The following is a 16237-nucleotide window of genomic DNA, read 5'->3' as shown; positions in this document are numbered from 1 at the left end:
GTCGGCCATTTGAGCCGATGGAGCAGTGTTGAATGATCCAGAGGAGTGTAGAGGGGGAGGCGGAGGCAGATTCTGGCCGCCTTGCGCTGGATTCGCTCAAGACGGTCAAGGGCTGCGATTGAGAGTGGGGTGACAGCAATGCATGCATATTCAATTATGGGCAGGATATACGTTTTGTAAATGAGAGAGAGTGATTTAGTGTGTAGAGTTGATTTGAGCCTAAAGAGAATATTAAAAGATTGTACAGCTTTCTTTAGCACAAAGTCAAGGTGGGCTGACCATCTTAGGTCGTGCTGAAAGATGATGCCGAGGTGACGATGTTGTGTTACTGTTTCTAGTAGGGTTTGGCCAAGTTTTATTTCGGGTAGTCGTGGTGGGGGTCGGTTAGCATGGTAGAACGGGAGGATGACGGTTTTCGTTTTATTGACTAGCAGGTGCCAGCGCTCTAGCCATTTTGCTGCGGCATCGACGCTTCTTTGTAGCGCAGCCTCACACTCAATGTAGCTGCCTGCAATGGCAATCAGTGCGGTGTCGTCCGCGAACTGGCTACACGAGGTTGTAGCATTTTCACAGGCAGTGGGCAGGTCAATGGTGTACGTCAGGAACAGAAGTGGTCCCAGGACCGAGCCCTGGGGCACTCCCGCTGGTATTGGTATGAAGGCGGATGTTGTGCCTTCAACCTGCACCCGCTGTCTGCGTCCTGTCAAGTAGGCTTCGAGCCAATTGTGAGCCTTGCCGTCAACACCGTAGTGGCTCAGCTTTTTCAGCAAGCCTTGATGCCATACACGATCAAAGGCTTTACTGAGATCGAAGAAACACGTTACAACATGCTTCCCCGCATCCCTAGATGTGGATATCTGTTGATGCTGCTTTTGCTATGGTCGTCATCGTTTTGTTGCTGCTGCTGCTCTCGTAACTCTTGCTGTTCTACTATTTTTTGGAATTCATTTATTGCACGGGGTCTATTCTAAAGACTGTAAAACCAGAAAGTTTAACAACCAAATTCTTTTTTTTGAAATTTTGGCCTAATAACGTGCGGAAAGTTTAACGATGGCTATCTGGTCAGCCACCTGGTACACATCTGTATGCACAGACATTATTCTCCCCATATATAATTATAAAAAGTAAATTATCGTGTCCGTTCCCGAAGGGAACTCACGACAGTCGCTAACACCCGATAAACCCTATCTCCCCATAACGTTTCTTGAGATAACGAAAAAAACTGGTCGCTAAACGTTAGAATTTGTGACTCGTTAGATTTTCCGGTTTTACAGTAATAGAGAAGTTAAGATGCACCTTCTTTCCAACGTCACGCACAATTTGCCGTCAAATTTGAGGTAAAACTCCAAACTTCCGTGAGCTGCAGGTCACTCGTGTCGTTTCCGACGCGCAAGCCATATAATGCCAGCTGAACTTTCGCATGAAGCCAGAAAAAAAACGTGCACCTTAACCTCTCTATTGTGTGCATCAGATCATGCGTGATTTCACCTGGGGTCCATGGCTGCATAAAAACTGTGTGAATGCACTTTGGATGGGGGTAGGGGGATTATATGCCGAGTGGCTTGTAAGGGCAAGGTATTGTATGGGTTGGGCTGCACACACACGCACACACACACACACACACACACACATCCTCTCACACACACACACACACATCCTCACACACTACTACTACTACTATAGCATGACTGCCCATTGGGCAATGTCACCCCCGGAGGGGACCAGAGTTTGGAGTGCACCGTCATTGGCAGGACTTCTGGTGCCTCGTCAAATCTTGCTGTCGTCGGAAACGTTTCGGGCAATGCATGCAGATCAGCGGCAGTGATTCCCTATCGGCTGCAGCAAGACGTTTTCCACGGTTGCAGTTATGGCGGTTAAAACCAGCCCGGGACTTGAAGCAGCGATTGCAGCGTTGACAATGCTGGAAGCAGCAACTAGCGAGAGACGCCGTCAATGCCGTATCTGCATGTTCAGGGAGTGCAGGCTGGCAGCGATGAACTGCAAGCCCACCCTTACTACGGAACCATCGGCAGCAACTGACGCACCGTGCTGAACCACGCTGTTGGTGAACGGGAAGTTGGCGCTCAGCCAAACACTTGTGCCGTGCCTTGTCTTGAGGACGAGAGAAAGCCCGGTTGCAAGATGAGCAGAGTACGGATTTCTCTACTGCCCGAGGAGGCTGAAAAACCAGAACCTGCTCTCGCCAAGCTGACCGGTCTTGTGCGCAATCAAACCAGTTTGGAATGGACTTCGTGTGAGTAGCCACAACGTCTCTCCACCTACGCCTGGGACCGCAGAAGGGGCGCGCAGCCAACAAACGACCAAACAACAACTGCAATGGGACACGGTCCTCCGACATCCGAGCCACATGACCAAGCCACTCTAAACGACGATGGCGCATCTTAACAGAGAGTGGCACTGGGTCACCCCAGTGACGACGTAACTGCGCAGACGTGATGCGATCGGATTGCTGCTGACTGCGAGGGATGGCTAATATTGTGCGGATGCAGCGATGATGGAAGGCATCCAAACGTCTACTATCAGCTTTCAAGGGCGTCCAGCACTCACTGCCGTACAGCAAAATGGACAAGACACAGGCCACGTATAGCTTTCGCTTACTGACTAATGACAGCGAGCGATCCGACAAGACTGGAAGAAGAGCTCCAAAAGCTTTGGAAGCCTCAGCTATGCGGCGACTGATGTCAGTAGAGGAGCGGGCATCCGGTGTCACGACGGACCCCAGATAAATGAAGGATGGAACGTGCTCCACAGTATCACCGTTGACGTTCATATCGGCTCTATCAGGCATGTTGACTTGGCTACCTGCCACGAGAAATTTCATTTTAGCAGCGTTGACGCAGAGGCCAAAGGAAGAGGCAACCGTGCAGAATGTTTCAAGGCACTTCTCAGCACCAGGGCGGTCTTCAGCGAGCAAGACCGCGTCATCTGCGTACTCAATGTCGTTGATGATTGCGGCAGTAGACTGGCGAGCGGGCTTAGAGAAAAGGTTGCCATTGATGCTAAATTGGATGGGGATGCCAGGTGGATGGTCGCTGTCCTGCATCACTTGTGCCCACTGCTCAAGCACAACACCGAAGTACAGATTAAAAAGTACTGGGGCCATCACACAGCCTTGACGGAGGCCATTGTTGACCGCAAACGGCTCGGTAGTGCTGGCACCGACGCGCACAGCTGCCTGCATGCTCTCGTGGAACGATTGGATTAGATTGAGGAGCCCTTCAGGAATGCCTAGCCTCCCCAATGCTAGCCAGAGTGCTTGGCGTGGTACGGAATCATATGCTTTCTTCAGGTCTACGAAGACACAGAACAGCTTCTGACGGTGCTCGTACGATTTCTCGATGAGCTGGCGAATGGAAAAGATGGCATCAGCGCAGCCGCGACCAGGGCGAAAGCCACACTGGGATTCTGGAAGTTCTTGTTCCGCGACAAGTTGGAGACGGTCCTGAATGAGACGGCCACAAACCTTGCCAGCGACATCTAGTAGGGCAATGCCGCGCCAGTTGTTGCAGTTGGTCAAGTCACCCTTTTTGGGAATCGGGACGAGTTGGGCATCCCGCCAATCCTGGGGAACCTTTCCGTTGGTCCATGCAGTGCTCCCACACACACGCACGCACACACGCACGCACTCACGCACGCACTCACGCACCGCACCCACCCACTCACCCACCCACGCACGTATGCACGCACGCACACACACGCATACACACCCATGTACATGCACCCACGAACGCATGCACACATGCATACACACACACATACAAACACGCACATGTACATAATACTTATTTTCATTGTCCTGCCTTGAACTGCAGTAGAACATTTGCAGAAGGTGAAATCATCAGAAAGCCAGATGCTTGCTTCCATCGAGAGTTTTATATCCCAGATCGGACGTCTGCTTCCAGTACCTCCTTTTCAGGACTCTGATCTTGATAATCCTGATCTTGAGGATTTTGCGTACGAGTCCATGTCGGCCGCAAAATCGGCCTAGTGTGAACCCGGCGTTAGCAGCTTCGTCTGTGACGAGGCGCAGGGCCAGGGTGACAGCCATTGATGATTGAGTCTTCACACCTTGCCAGTCTTGCATGTAACTAATACAGTACACGTAGCCTCGCTTGCGCCCACATTGTCGCCTGGCTATTGGCTCATTCGTGATTTTGGCGCTCTAGCGTGCGATATAGGATTCATCTTGAATCAAGCTTGATTCGTTTCTTTTCCACTCTTGACTCAGTCCTCAAAAAGGGCTGCAGCCTTCATTGGCTACAAGACACCTAGTCCTTGCGGTACTATCGAGCGTGACGCTTGGTGGGAGTCTATGGTGTGCTGGCACCGCAACGTGGACTCTACGCTACCGAAACACAACGTACAACGGAAACAACACACCTGTGAGAGAGCGGACCAAACGCCGGCAACGGAATACGGCTAGCTGTGCAGAGCGTGCACGGCTGGGCGACCGGACGAGGTATGCAGCTCTGGCAACTGTTTTGCCCCCACGTGTTGAAGGAGCGGCTTACGAGAAAGCTATGAACACTAGCGGCAGTCACGGGAGACGAGTTGTCGACGCAATACTAGTAGCCGAGGCCAATAATGCCGCTTCATTCTGGCGAAGTAAAAATACCGGTAGCAAACAACCAATGGCCCCTGGCCGCAAGACGCTCTAGCGAACTTCTTCTCCGCGTGGCTTGGTCGCCGACCTCCAGAGAGCCTCACTGGACATGTCATCACTGAAGGCTCAGTCACTATCAACAAAGCACTCGGCTCTGAAGGGACTATGATGTTTGCGGAATGGTCGACGTCTGCTTTCCGGGACCAGGTAGCTACTCAGCTGAAAAAGCACCGAAGACGAGGGAGTGCGTGGTGTGTTCCCAGCACATCGACACGTCGTTCCTACATCCCCTTTCAAGCCTTTGTTTTGTCCTTTTCCTCGTTTCTTTTTAATAGTAAGTCAAGCGGGCGAGGAAATATTGCTATCCTGCAGTGAATACGTATTGCTGTCCCGCAGTGGAGCGCAGTCGACGACAGGTGAACACTCGATCGAGCTCCGCGGAGGGTTGTCGATGGCTGCTAGTCCCGGCAGGCCAGCCTCAATCAGCGGGCAGCGGACGGTAGCGCGCTACCTGAGGCAGTACATGTACTATTAGTCAGTGTTAGCGCAAGAAGATGCGTGTGCGGCCGGAACCGCATTCAATGTACTTTGCGGAAGAATGACGGAAGAGTTTTCCGAGCAGCGACTAATGACAACATCCGACGACGGGAACTCTGGCAAAACCGAGGAGTGTCAAGGAAGAAGTCACCTTGTCTGTCTCAGCGAGTCAGTACAGATATTGCAGGTAAGGCCGCTAAGAACCAGTTTTCTAAAAATGACTCGCGATCATGACACAGTACTGTCAAGGGCAATAGTACGCTCTCAAGAGTGTCACTGTCCAACAGTTACTCTGCATACAGCAGGGTCTAAAACTCGCATCACGTGTTTCAAATGCGATTTGTACGGCGTACAACGAAAATAGCGTCCGTGCAGTTTGAATATCTGCCATGGTCATGCTGTAGACTTGGACTAAGCTGGGTGGGTTTCTGTCGGGGAGTGGTATTATTTCAACTCCATTGGTCCCTAAAAACGGGCTGGGACCGTACAGAGGGAACACTACACCACGTGATGTGAGTTTTCGCCGTCGGAGAAACCAAGAGTACATGAAGAAAACCAGAGTGTGCAGCTCGGATAGGTTGCTGTCACGGCGGAAATCCGTGATTACCGGTACATCATTTTAGTGATGTAGTGCGTAGAAGCAGGATTCAAGCAGGTCTCTTCCTGCACAACTCAGCACTATGCCATTTCCCGCCTCAGATCTGCGCCAAATATGATGTAATCACGGAATTCTGCCGTGACAGACACCCATAGCAGAAAAGGCCCCAAGCTGCACACTCTGGTTTTCATGTGCTCTTGGAGAAACCCATAGAAAGCGTGTCAGGATTGTCTCCACTATGGCCGGAGGGGATTAGCTAACATATGCAGTCCTGCATATGACTGTATGCATGTACAGAGATGTAATCCACGTTGGTGACAGCTGTTCACACGTATGTTCAAATTAAGCCATATTCGAATTATCAGGATTCCACCTGTAGTGAGGCGGACATGTGCGGTGTAGACAGTAGTCTGTGTGGTTACCTAGTACAACTAACTGGTGAAGCACTGCAATTTGGCGCAGTTCATGTCCTGATGCAATCATACACTCTGAAGCATTACTCTGGTGCTAGAGTGAGCAGTCTTCTTCTGCACTTGGGCAGGGTTCTGGTAGGAGAGCGCTCCGCACCCCTGTGATAGTTCAAAGTCATACCTATGATAGGTATTAAGCTAGTTCAGTAGTCGTTGACTCACACTTGCACATCCTCATCGTCATCGAAATGAACACTGATATCACTAGTGACTTCTGTGGGTGAAGACGCATCCAGAACCATTGTCTTTGTGTCAAGTGACTGTGTTTCTCCTATGCCTATGTGATGTTGTTTTCAGTTCTCAGGGGATGCTGAAAGGTCTTGGTACAACACACTGAAGCGTATCCGACAGGGTAAGTCCACTAGATTGTAGCAACTACGAGGCGTAAAAGAAATGTGAAAACAATAAAAACAATGAAGACAGAAAACAATCACCAGGGGAATATTCAGTAGTTGAGGGAATAGAAAGGGGCCTGGACAAAATTAAATGCTGACAATAAAAATGTTAAACGGCGCTCTCATATTCTATACAAAAGCTGTCTGCTTGACCTACGAGGTTCTATCGAAGGGGTCGTCCACAAAACGAAATGATTTCGTTATGGGGTGGGAGGGGGTCGACCAATTTCGTTTCAGAAAACATTGATACATGTACACGGCCATAGGAGCAGTGACACACTTGCGACTTTTGCATGTATCAAGTGAACATTTTTTTCCGTTCTGAGGGGGAGGGGGAGGGAGGCGTTGGGTCCAAACTAGAATAATTCATTGAAAAGTTCGATATTCACGGATGGCCCAAGGAGTCAAATAAAAGTAATCAAATATAATGGACTCGGATGGAGAGGCAAAGATAAATGTATGGTAAATAAAAAATGACCAAGACATTATACAATGTCATGTAGTTGTCGTATCTTGCAGTTTCTTGGTCCTTTTTCTTTACTATAAGGTCAAATATAACTGCGTATTTGACTAGGTAGTCAAATACGCAATATATTTGACCGGTATCTGGGAAATTAGTGGGGTCAAATACTAAGAAGGCGATAAAAGGTTTATATTAGGAGTATTATGCGGTTTATATGACCATGTGGTTTATATGCCCAATATAAACCACCTGCCCGATGGGAAAATTGGGTGGACGTTTGTATGACAGGATAGAATAAAATACTGAATGCAGTGTACAGTGCACAGCTGTGCAGTGGTCAGTGTGCAGTGTGCAGTGTGCAGTGTGCAGTGTACAGTGTACAGTGTGTAGTATAGAGAAGTAGTATGCAGTGTGTAGGTCTTCAAAGTGATGACGTCATACATACTTCAAAGTGATGACGTCATACATACTTGTTCACGTTGTACTGCATGGTGATCCTGGAACCAAGTACAAACTGTGGAGGATTATCGTTGGCATCTGTGATGCTCATTGCCACGAGCACCGCAATGTGAAAGCTCGCGGCGGACGCCTTTGTCTGTAGCTGTGATTATGAACTGCCAGAAGTAGGATGTTTCCTGATCAAATATTGTGGCAGAGGCTATCATGCCACTGTCTGGGTGGACACTAAAGAGAGTTCCCGCTCGGGGCGCCATTGTCGGTAGCTGTGATCATGAACTGCCACTGTCTGGGTGGACACTAAAGAGATCATGAACTGCCAGAAGTCGGATGCTTCCCAATCAAATATTGCGGCTGAGGATATCATGCCACTGTAAGGTTGGACACTAAAGAGAGTTCCCGCTCGGGGCGCCTTGATCATGAACTGCCAGAAGTCTGATGTCTCCCGATCAAAGATGGTGGCATAGGATATCATGTCTTGGTGGACACTAAAGAGAGTTCACGCTCCATTGGTGCTCAGTGAGTATACTAGGTCTGCGTTGAGCCCGATGTTCTTGGCAGCAGTGGCTGTCACTGTCATTATGGAATGACCCGCTGGAAGGTTTCACGGATTTTCCCACCGTAACTTGCCTGATCGAATGCTGGCGTCTCGTCATTCACAGCATCGAGTGTCATGGATAGGCATGTTTTCCGTTGAGTCGCGAGCCATCGGCACTGCTATCTGTTACCACCACTACGAGAAAGTAAACTGGCATGGACTCGCGGTCCAGTGGAGCAGTGCTTGCGACAATCGCCGTCAGAGGTTCCACAGAAGATGTGATGCACTCAGCCGGGCTGCGACGCTGAACTTGCCTGTGGCAGCACTGCACGACCTTCACCGCACACCGGTGCAGACACTCGGACATGCTCTGCGGACTGAGTGCGTAGGTTAAGTTAGCGATGGCACCGGAGTCGACATCCGAAACCAGAGCGGTGACGACAGGTGTGGCAACACAAAGCATGCCAACAAAATTTCAGGGTACAAACAAACTTTAGTGTCCACTCACATACGCACATAAATACACACATCAAAACAGGAATAATTCATTATTACTCACCAGACGAAGTCGCCTGAACGTGTCCTCATTGCGCAGCAACTGTTGCATGGATTTGCTGACAGCACAGAGCTGATGTCTTGAATAGACAAAATTGGCAACAAGACGTCTTGCCACACATCAAACTGAACACTTTCACGTCCATTCGCTACTAATTCCTGGGCATCCATTGCCAAGATAAGCCTGTAGTAGTAGTGCTGGTTGTCCGATATTTGATCGATGGGACTAGCTACATGTGACCAACAAATACTCACAATTAAGAACGAAATATTACACAATAACGCACACAGAACCTAACACAAAAATCGAAAGTAACCAGTATATTTTACATTATAAAATCATTTGATCACTGTACCTGAAGATAAATAACTACATGTGTAGCCAAGAGTTAACAATCTGGGAGCTTTTATATTTTAGTTATACCAGTACACAGTAGTGACCGCCATTTCATAGATTTTCATTAAATCAGCAGAAAAACGACAGACAGTAGTTTCAAAAAGAAAACTCTTTTGCTCACCGCTGGACCTCTCGCTTTCCGGCGGCCTTGATTTCGCACTAGAGTACCACTTGCACTTGTGTAAGTAGTTAGTTTTGAGCGTTGATGGTCTGGGACAAGACAAGAATGTCCCTATGCGTTTTCTGCTTGAGTGCATGCATCATATACGTCAGCTTGCCGCCTTGCACCCCACGCAACCGGCGAAACTGTGCCATCGCAAAAGTACAGTAGTTGAACTTGGCCCTACTTTCGCGTTGCAACAAGCGATTCGGAGGACGATTCGAACCTTTTCTACAGCAAAGCAGTTCAACAGTTCAAGAGTGGCCCTTTTGTACAATTTGTGCCATAGTACAGTCATGCCCCAGTACAATGCCGGTAGTGCATGCAATGAAGAGGGACCATTAAAGAGGTTCTGCTATAATTATGTGAAACGTAGAGAAATCGCGTAAAGACAAGGTGTCTGAGTTAGAGTCTACGGCTTCGCATGTTTTAGGTCCAGATTTCTACGCGAAGATGAGGTTCTCCACGTTGTGTGCTATTAGCAATCCGTTAAGCCTCAACGGGAACGAGTTCAACGGAACGGACGTGTAACACGGCGTGATTTATTAGGATTAGTTTCTCGCGTTCACCGACAGTCTACGAAACTCGGCTGCTTTCCAGGTTCAAAGAGTTTTTTGATTATTTTTTACAGGCAATGATTGTGCTCACTTTTTTTTGAGACCAGATCTACCGGAATGAAAATGAAAGAAACCCCATGACAGCCACATCGCAGATGAATGAGTGCAGCAAAGGGTTGTGTTCACGATGTCCATTCCAAAACATTCGCCCAAAGACTTTACAATGTCCTGTCAAGGTAGATCTCTCTGTACATGATATACAGTAGAAGGCAGCCATGTTGGTTCCACTTAACTTCATATCGCCGCTAGCAACACATCAGTAGCCGAGAGTGCAACTGTCTGAAGCATCATAATTTGGCACAGTTCATGTCCTACTGCAATCATACAAACTCCAAAGCATTACTCTGGCACTAGAGGAGCTGTCTTCTCCAGCACTTGGGGCTGAGTTTATGTACGGGAGTGCTTCGCCCTCTGTGATAGTTCAAAGTCACGCACATGATAGGGTAATGTTTTAGTTCAGTAGTCTTTCTTTTCACACTTGCAGCTCCTCTTCATCATCGAAATGCAAAGACGGAAATCACTAGTGACTTCTGTGGGTGAAGACGCATCCAGAACCATTCTCTTTGTGTCAAGTGACTGTGTTTCTCCTATGCCTATGTGATGTTGTTTTCAGTTCTCAGGGGACGCTGAAAGGTCTTGGTAAAACACACTGAAGCGTAACCGATAGGGTAAGTCCACTGGATTGTAATAATCATCAGCCATAAATGAAATGTGAAAACAATAAAAACAATGAAAATAGAAAACAATCACCATGGGAATTTCCAGGTGTTGAGGAAATAGAAAGGGGCCTGGACATAATTTAATGTTGGCAATAAAAAATGTTAAACGGCGACCTCATATTCTATACAAATGCTGTCTGCTGACCTACGAGGTGCTATTGAAGGGATCGTCCACAAAAACGAAATAATTTCGTTATGAGGTGGGAGGGGGTTGACCAATTTCGTTTCAGAAAACATTGAAACATGTACACGGCCATAGGAGCAGTGACACACTTGCGACTTTTGCAGGTATCAAGTTAACATTTTTTTCCGTTCAGAGGGGGAGGAAGGGGTTGAGTCCAAACTAGAATAATTCATTGAAAAGTTCGATATTCACGGATGGCCCAAGGAGTCAAATAAAAGTAGTCAAATATAATGGACTCGGATGGAGAGGCAAGGATAAATGTATAGTAAATAAAAAATGACCAAGGCATTGTACAATGTCATGTAGTTGTCGTATCTTGCAGTTTCTTGGTCCTTTTTTCTTTACTATTAGTCAATTATAACTACGTATTTGACTAGGTAGTCGAATACGCAGTATAATTGACCGGTATCAGGAAACATTAGTGAGGTCAAATACTAAGAAGGCGATAAGAGGTTTATATTAGGAGTATTATGTGCTTTATATGACCATTTGGTTTATATGCCCAATATAAACCACCTGTACGATGGGAAAGTTGAGTGGACGTTTGTATGACAGGATAGCATAAATACTTAATGCTGTCTGGAGTGTGCAGTGTGCAGTGTAGAGTGTGCAGTGTGCAGTGTGCAGTGTGCAGTGTGCAGTGTACAGTGTACAGTGTGCAGTATAGAGAAGTAGTATGCAGGGTGTAGGTCTTCAAAGTGATGACGTCGTACATACTTGTTCACCTTGTACTGCATGGTGATCCTGGAACCAAGTACAAACTGTGGAGGGTTATCGTTAGCATCTGTGATGCTCATTGCCACGGGCACTGCAATGTGAAAGCTCGTGGCGGGACGCCTTTGTCTGTAGCTGAGATTAAGAACTGCCAGAAGTAGGATGTTTCCTGATCAAATATTGTGGCAGAGGCTATCATGCCACTGTCTGGGTGGACACTAAAGAGAGTTCCCGCTCGGGACGCCATTGTCGGTAGCTGTGATCATGAACTGCCACTGTCTGGGTGGACATTAAAGAGAGTTCCCGCTCGGGACCCCATTGTCTGTAGCTGTGATCATGAACTGCCAGAAGTGGGCTGCTTCCCAATCAAATATTGCGGCTGAGGATATCATGCCACTGTCTGGTTGGACATTAAAGAGAGTTCCCGCTCGGGGCGCCTTTGTCTGTAGCTGTGATCATGAACAGCCAGAAGTCTGATGTCTCCCGATCAAAGATGGTGGCAGAGGATATCATATCTTGGTGGACACTAAAGAGAGTTCACGCTCCATTGGTGCTCAGTGAGTATACTAGGTCTGCGTTGAGCCCGATGTTCTTGGCAGCAGTGGCTGTCACTGTCATTATGGAATGACTCGCTGGAAGGTTTCACGGATTTTCCCACCGTAACTTGCCTGATCGAATATTGGCGTCTCGTCATTCACATCATCGAGTGTCATGGATAGGTATGTTTTTCGTTGAGTTGCGAACCATCGGCACTGCTATCTGTTACCATCACTACGAGAAAGTAAACTGGCATGGACTCGCGGTCCAGTGGAGCAGTGCTTGCGACAATCGCCGTCAGAGTTTCCACAGAAGATGTGATGCACTGCTGTGACGCTGAACTTGGCTGTGGCAGCACTGCACGACCTTCACCGCACACCGGTGCTGACACTCAGATATGCTCTGCGGACTGAGTGCGTAGGTTAAGTTAGCGATGGCACCAGCGTCGAGATCCGAAACCAGAGCGGTGACGACAGGTGTGGCAACACAAAGCATGCCAACAAAATTTTAGGGTACAAACAAACTTTAGTGTCCCCTTGCTCTTCACTGTTTCTGCAGTGATATACAGGTTTTTGATGGTGAGAATCAATGGTAGTCACTCCACATACACCGACATAACGACATGGACCCAGTCAACAGACGCAGGAGCACACAGAGTGAGGGTAGAAGGCCGCAGCCAGATGGGAACCGGAATGCAGAAGAAAACTCAGAGCAACCACAGGGGACAGCCCCAAGGAGGAAAGAATGAGTACATTCACCTAACATAAATAAGCCAGGACAAGCACCACTTGGGACGGTCAGATTAATTTTTGATGGTGAGAACCAATGGTTTGCTTGAATTAACAGCTCTTCTAAGTGCCCCTTGCAAATAATTGGAGGTTTGCTGACAGAGCAATGTCTGGGCACAGTACAGGTCCTTCCTCGCCATCGAGACTTGTAAGATGACTGGCAACTAAAGATATAAGATGCACAGATTCGTACTTAAAATCGTACGTATCTACAGATATTGAGTATGTGGTCCTGCCCGGTGAAGAGGGATCATTGAACCTATCATATGAGATCAAAAGCATTAAATTTTTAGAACAAGATCCAGCTCGCAAGGAAGCACAAAGATGTATGAGTGGAGTATAACCCTCGGAAAGGTACACAATGTGATTTTCTTCGTACACCACGGCATGCTCTGCTCCCTGTGCTGGAGCTGGACCTTCAGCCATCGTGCCGATGTCTGCTAGAGCGCTGATTGTCCTGCTGGTGTTGGTGCTGCTGCTACTGATGCTGCGCTGCTGGTTCTGAAGCTTCAATGTTACACTGCCTGGGGTGGGAACGCTGCCATCAAATGGATCTGCTCAAGCTTCGGGAACATATAGTATAGAGAAGCTCGAATCAATGAGTCTGAATCCATGAAGGAGTTTGGTATTCGAGTAAGTGACCAGAAAGTATCTGCGGATGGTCGTGTTTTGGACTCACCCGATATCCATCACTCCAAGCAGGAATGCATGTAGTGATAATGTTTCCCTTTACCACCTCAATTTTTAACATGTCTGCTTCCGGACAGTCTGTCATGAAGTATTTAAGCTGCCAACGTGGATTGCTTGCCTTTAGTATAGTCAGTGCTTCAGCGATATCTTCACTCCGCTCAGACTGAATGCAGAACTTTGTGTGAAGAGAGAAAAAGAGAGAAGATGCCAAGATGTCTACCGTCAATACTTCGACGTTCAGGCACTTACAACGCTGTAAAAGCGAAACTAATACGGACACACTTGCCGCCAACAACAGCCGCTCCCCACCACAATAAACTCCGGCGGAGTTTTCGCAGCTGGTGAAACACCTTTGGTGTTTAGTGCGTGAAACTATCCAGTTCTCTTACGATATCCTTTTTTTGGACTCTTCCAAGCACCTCCTCCACCATCGCTTGATTCATTATAGCCACGGCAGTCTTCGATAGACGTTTTCCGTCGAGCACATCTTGCTTTAAAGAGCACTGATATCTGTGCAAGGTGCAAGAGAAAGAAATAAACAAACAAAACTGTAGGCTGTGCCTTGAGATGCCAAATTATCTTCTTCGTCAGAACGCCACCTTCCGCCTTCGCATTTAACTGTGTTACCACCTTGCCAGTAACGTCTACAATCTAGCAATGCTTTTAAAATTACTCATGTGTCATACCACCTTTGCGGCAAGGCCGTCACGGCCGGGGCGGCTGAGGCCGCCCCACTTTTTCCGCTTTTTTTGGGTTTTTTTGAAGCACATTACAACAAAGCACATTGACCGCAGCTTAGCGCAAACGCGACAAATCCTTGTCCCCGATCGTGGTTTGTTGCAGAAAAAAGTCTTTCATTGCAGTTACACTGAAATGGCACCAAATGCCTGGAAATGCTTGCAATAATTATTATCTTAAATATTTTTTTCACGGGGCAGGGTAATGTTTGTCCCCGATCGTAGCATCTTCTTCGTTTGTTGCAGAATCAAAAAGACTTTCGTTGTAGTTACCGTACACTGAAATGGCACCAAATGCCCGAAAATGCTTGCCATTGGCTTCAATTTTTGAAAATTTTCCCGCGGGAGGACCCCCGACCCCCTTCCATGGCCGCCATCGTTATTCATACCGTACGCTTGTGTGTGTGTGTGTGTGTGTGTGTGTGTGTGTGTGTGCGCGTGTGCATGTGTGTGTGTGCATGTGTGTGTGTGTGTGTTGTGTGTGTGTGTGTGTGTGTGTGTGTGTGCACGTATGTGGGTATGCACGTGTGTGGGTGTGCGTGTTTGTGTGCATGAGTTTGTGTGCATGTGTGTGAACATGTGTGCACGTGTTCCTGTCACCTGCAGATTGTGGAAAAGCTCTGCATGGGCATGGGTGCACAGCACAGCCAGAACAATTTTGCACTGTTTGAGTAGTGTGGATCACTATCAAAGAACATCGAAGATCGTGTCATTGTCAATGCATGGCATGGTGTCTGTCTGCTATCAGTCTGTTTATATACGCAGGTTAATCAAATAACAAACCTTATGCATTTCTTCTGCTCTGTTACTGGTCAAATCATACTAGTTACATATCTTTAATCTTTGTTGGCCTTCCCGCCACTGTTCATCTGTGTCATTTCCAACCATTTGTTTTTTTGACCTCCTGCTGCATGGTTCTTTGAAGTGCGCACAACCTCCCAATCAATCCAAGATCTGATTGAAAAAATCAGCAGACTTTTATCTGACTTGTTGGCCTTCACGCCACTGTTCATCTGTGTCATTTTCAACCATTTGGTTTTATTGACCTGCTGTCGCATGGTTCTTTGTAGTGCGCACAACTTCGCAATCTAGAACTGTTCTTTATAAAATTTGTTTGAACAGTTGATGAAGACAATTCGAACGTGCCCTTAGTAGTTGCGGTTGCTTCTGCTACTGTTGATGCTGCTGTTGTTATGGTCGTCATCGTTTTGTTGCTGCTGCTGCTCTCGTAACTCTTGCTGTTCTAGTATTTTTTGTAATTCATTTATTGCACGGGGTAGTGACAAAAACGCTGCCCTCTATTCTAAAGACTGTAAAACCAGAAAGTTTAACAACCAAATTTTTTTTTTTGAAATTTTGGCCAAATAACGTGCGGAAAGTTTAACGATGGCTATCTGGTCGGCCACCTGGTACCCATCTGTATGCACGGACATTATTCTCCCCATAAATAATTATAAAAAGTAAATTATCGTGTCCGTTTCCGAAGGGAACTCACGACGGTCGCTAACACCCGATAAACCCTATCTCCCCATCACGTTTCTTGAAATGACGAAAAAACTGGTCGCTAAACGTTAGAATTTGTGACTCGTTAGATTTTCCGGTTTTACAGTAATAGAGAAGTTAAGATGCACCTTCTTTCCAACGTCACGCACAATTTGCCGTAAAATTTGCCGTAAACTCCAAGCTTCGCGTGAACTGCAGGTCACTCGTGTCGTTTTCGATGCGCAAGCCATATAATGCCAGCTGAACTTTCGCGTGAAGCCAGAAAAAACGTGCACCTTAACCTCTCTATTGTGTGCATCAGATCATGCGTGATTTCACCTGGGGTCCATGGCTGCATAAAAACTGTGTGAATGCACTGTGGACGTGGGTAGGTGGATTATTATGCCGAGTGGCTTGTAAGGGCAAGGTATTGTATGGGTTGGGCTGCACACACACGCACACACACACACACACACACACACACACACACACACACACACACACACACACACACACACACACACACACACACACACACACACACACACACACACACACATCCTCACACTCACACAT

General features: G+C 47.4%; 1 long non-coding RNA gene across 1 annotated transcript; it reads left to right on the top strand.

The window, feature by feature from the left end:
* Nucleotides 1–4244: 4244 nt before the first annotated feature.
* Nucleotides 4245–15754, top strand: LOC135824781 (uncharacterized). The gene is made up of 4 exons (XR_010554946.1): nt 4245–5348; nt 6527–6581; nt 10424–10478; nt 14786–15754. It is a non-coding gene; the product is annotated as an uncharacterized LOC135824781 (long non-coding RNA).
* The last annotated feature ends 483 nt before the right edge of the window (nt 15755–16237 follow it).

Source organism: Sycon ciliatum, chromosome 9 (genome assembly GCF_964019385.1).
Source record: "Sycon ciliatum chromosome 9, ocSycCili1.1, whole genome shotgun sequence".
In the NCBI taxonomy this organism is placed as follows: Eukaryota; Metazoa; Porifera; class Calcarea; order Leucosolenida; family Sycettidae; genus Sycon; species Sycon ciliatum.
This window is presented reverse-complemented; position numbering and strand designations above follow the sequence as displayed.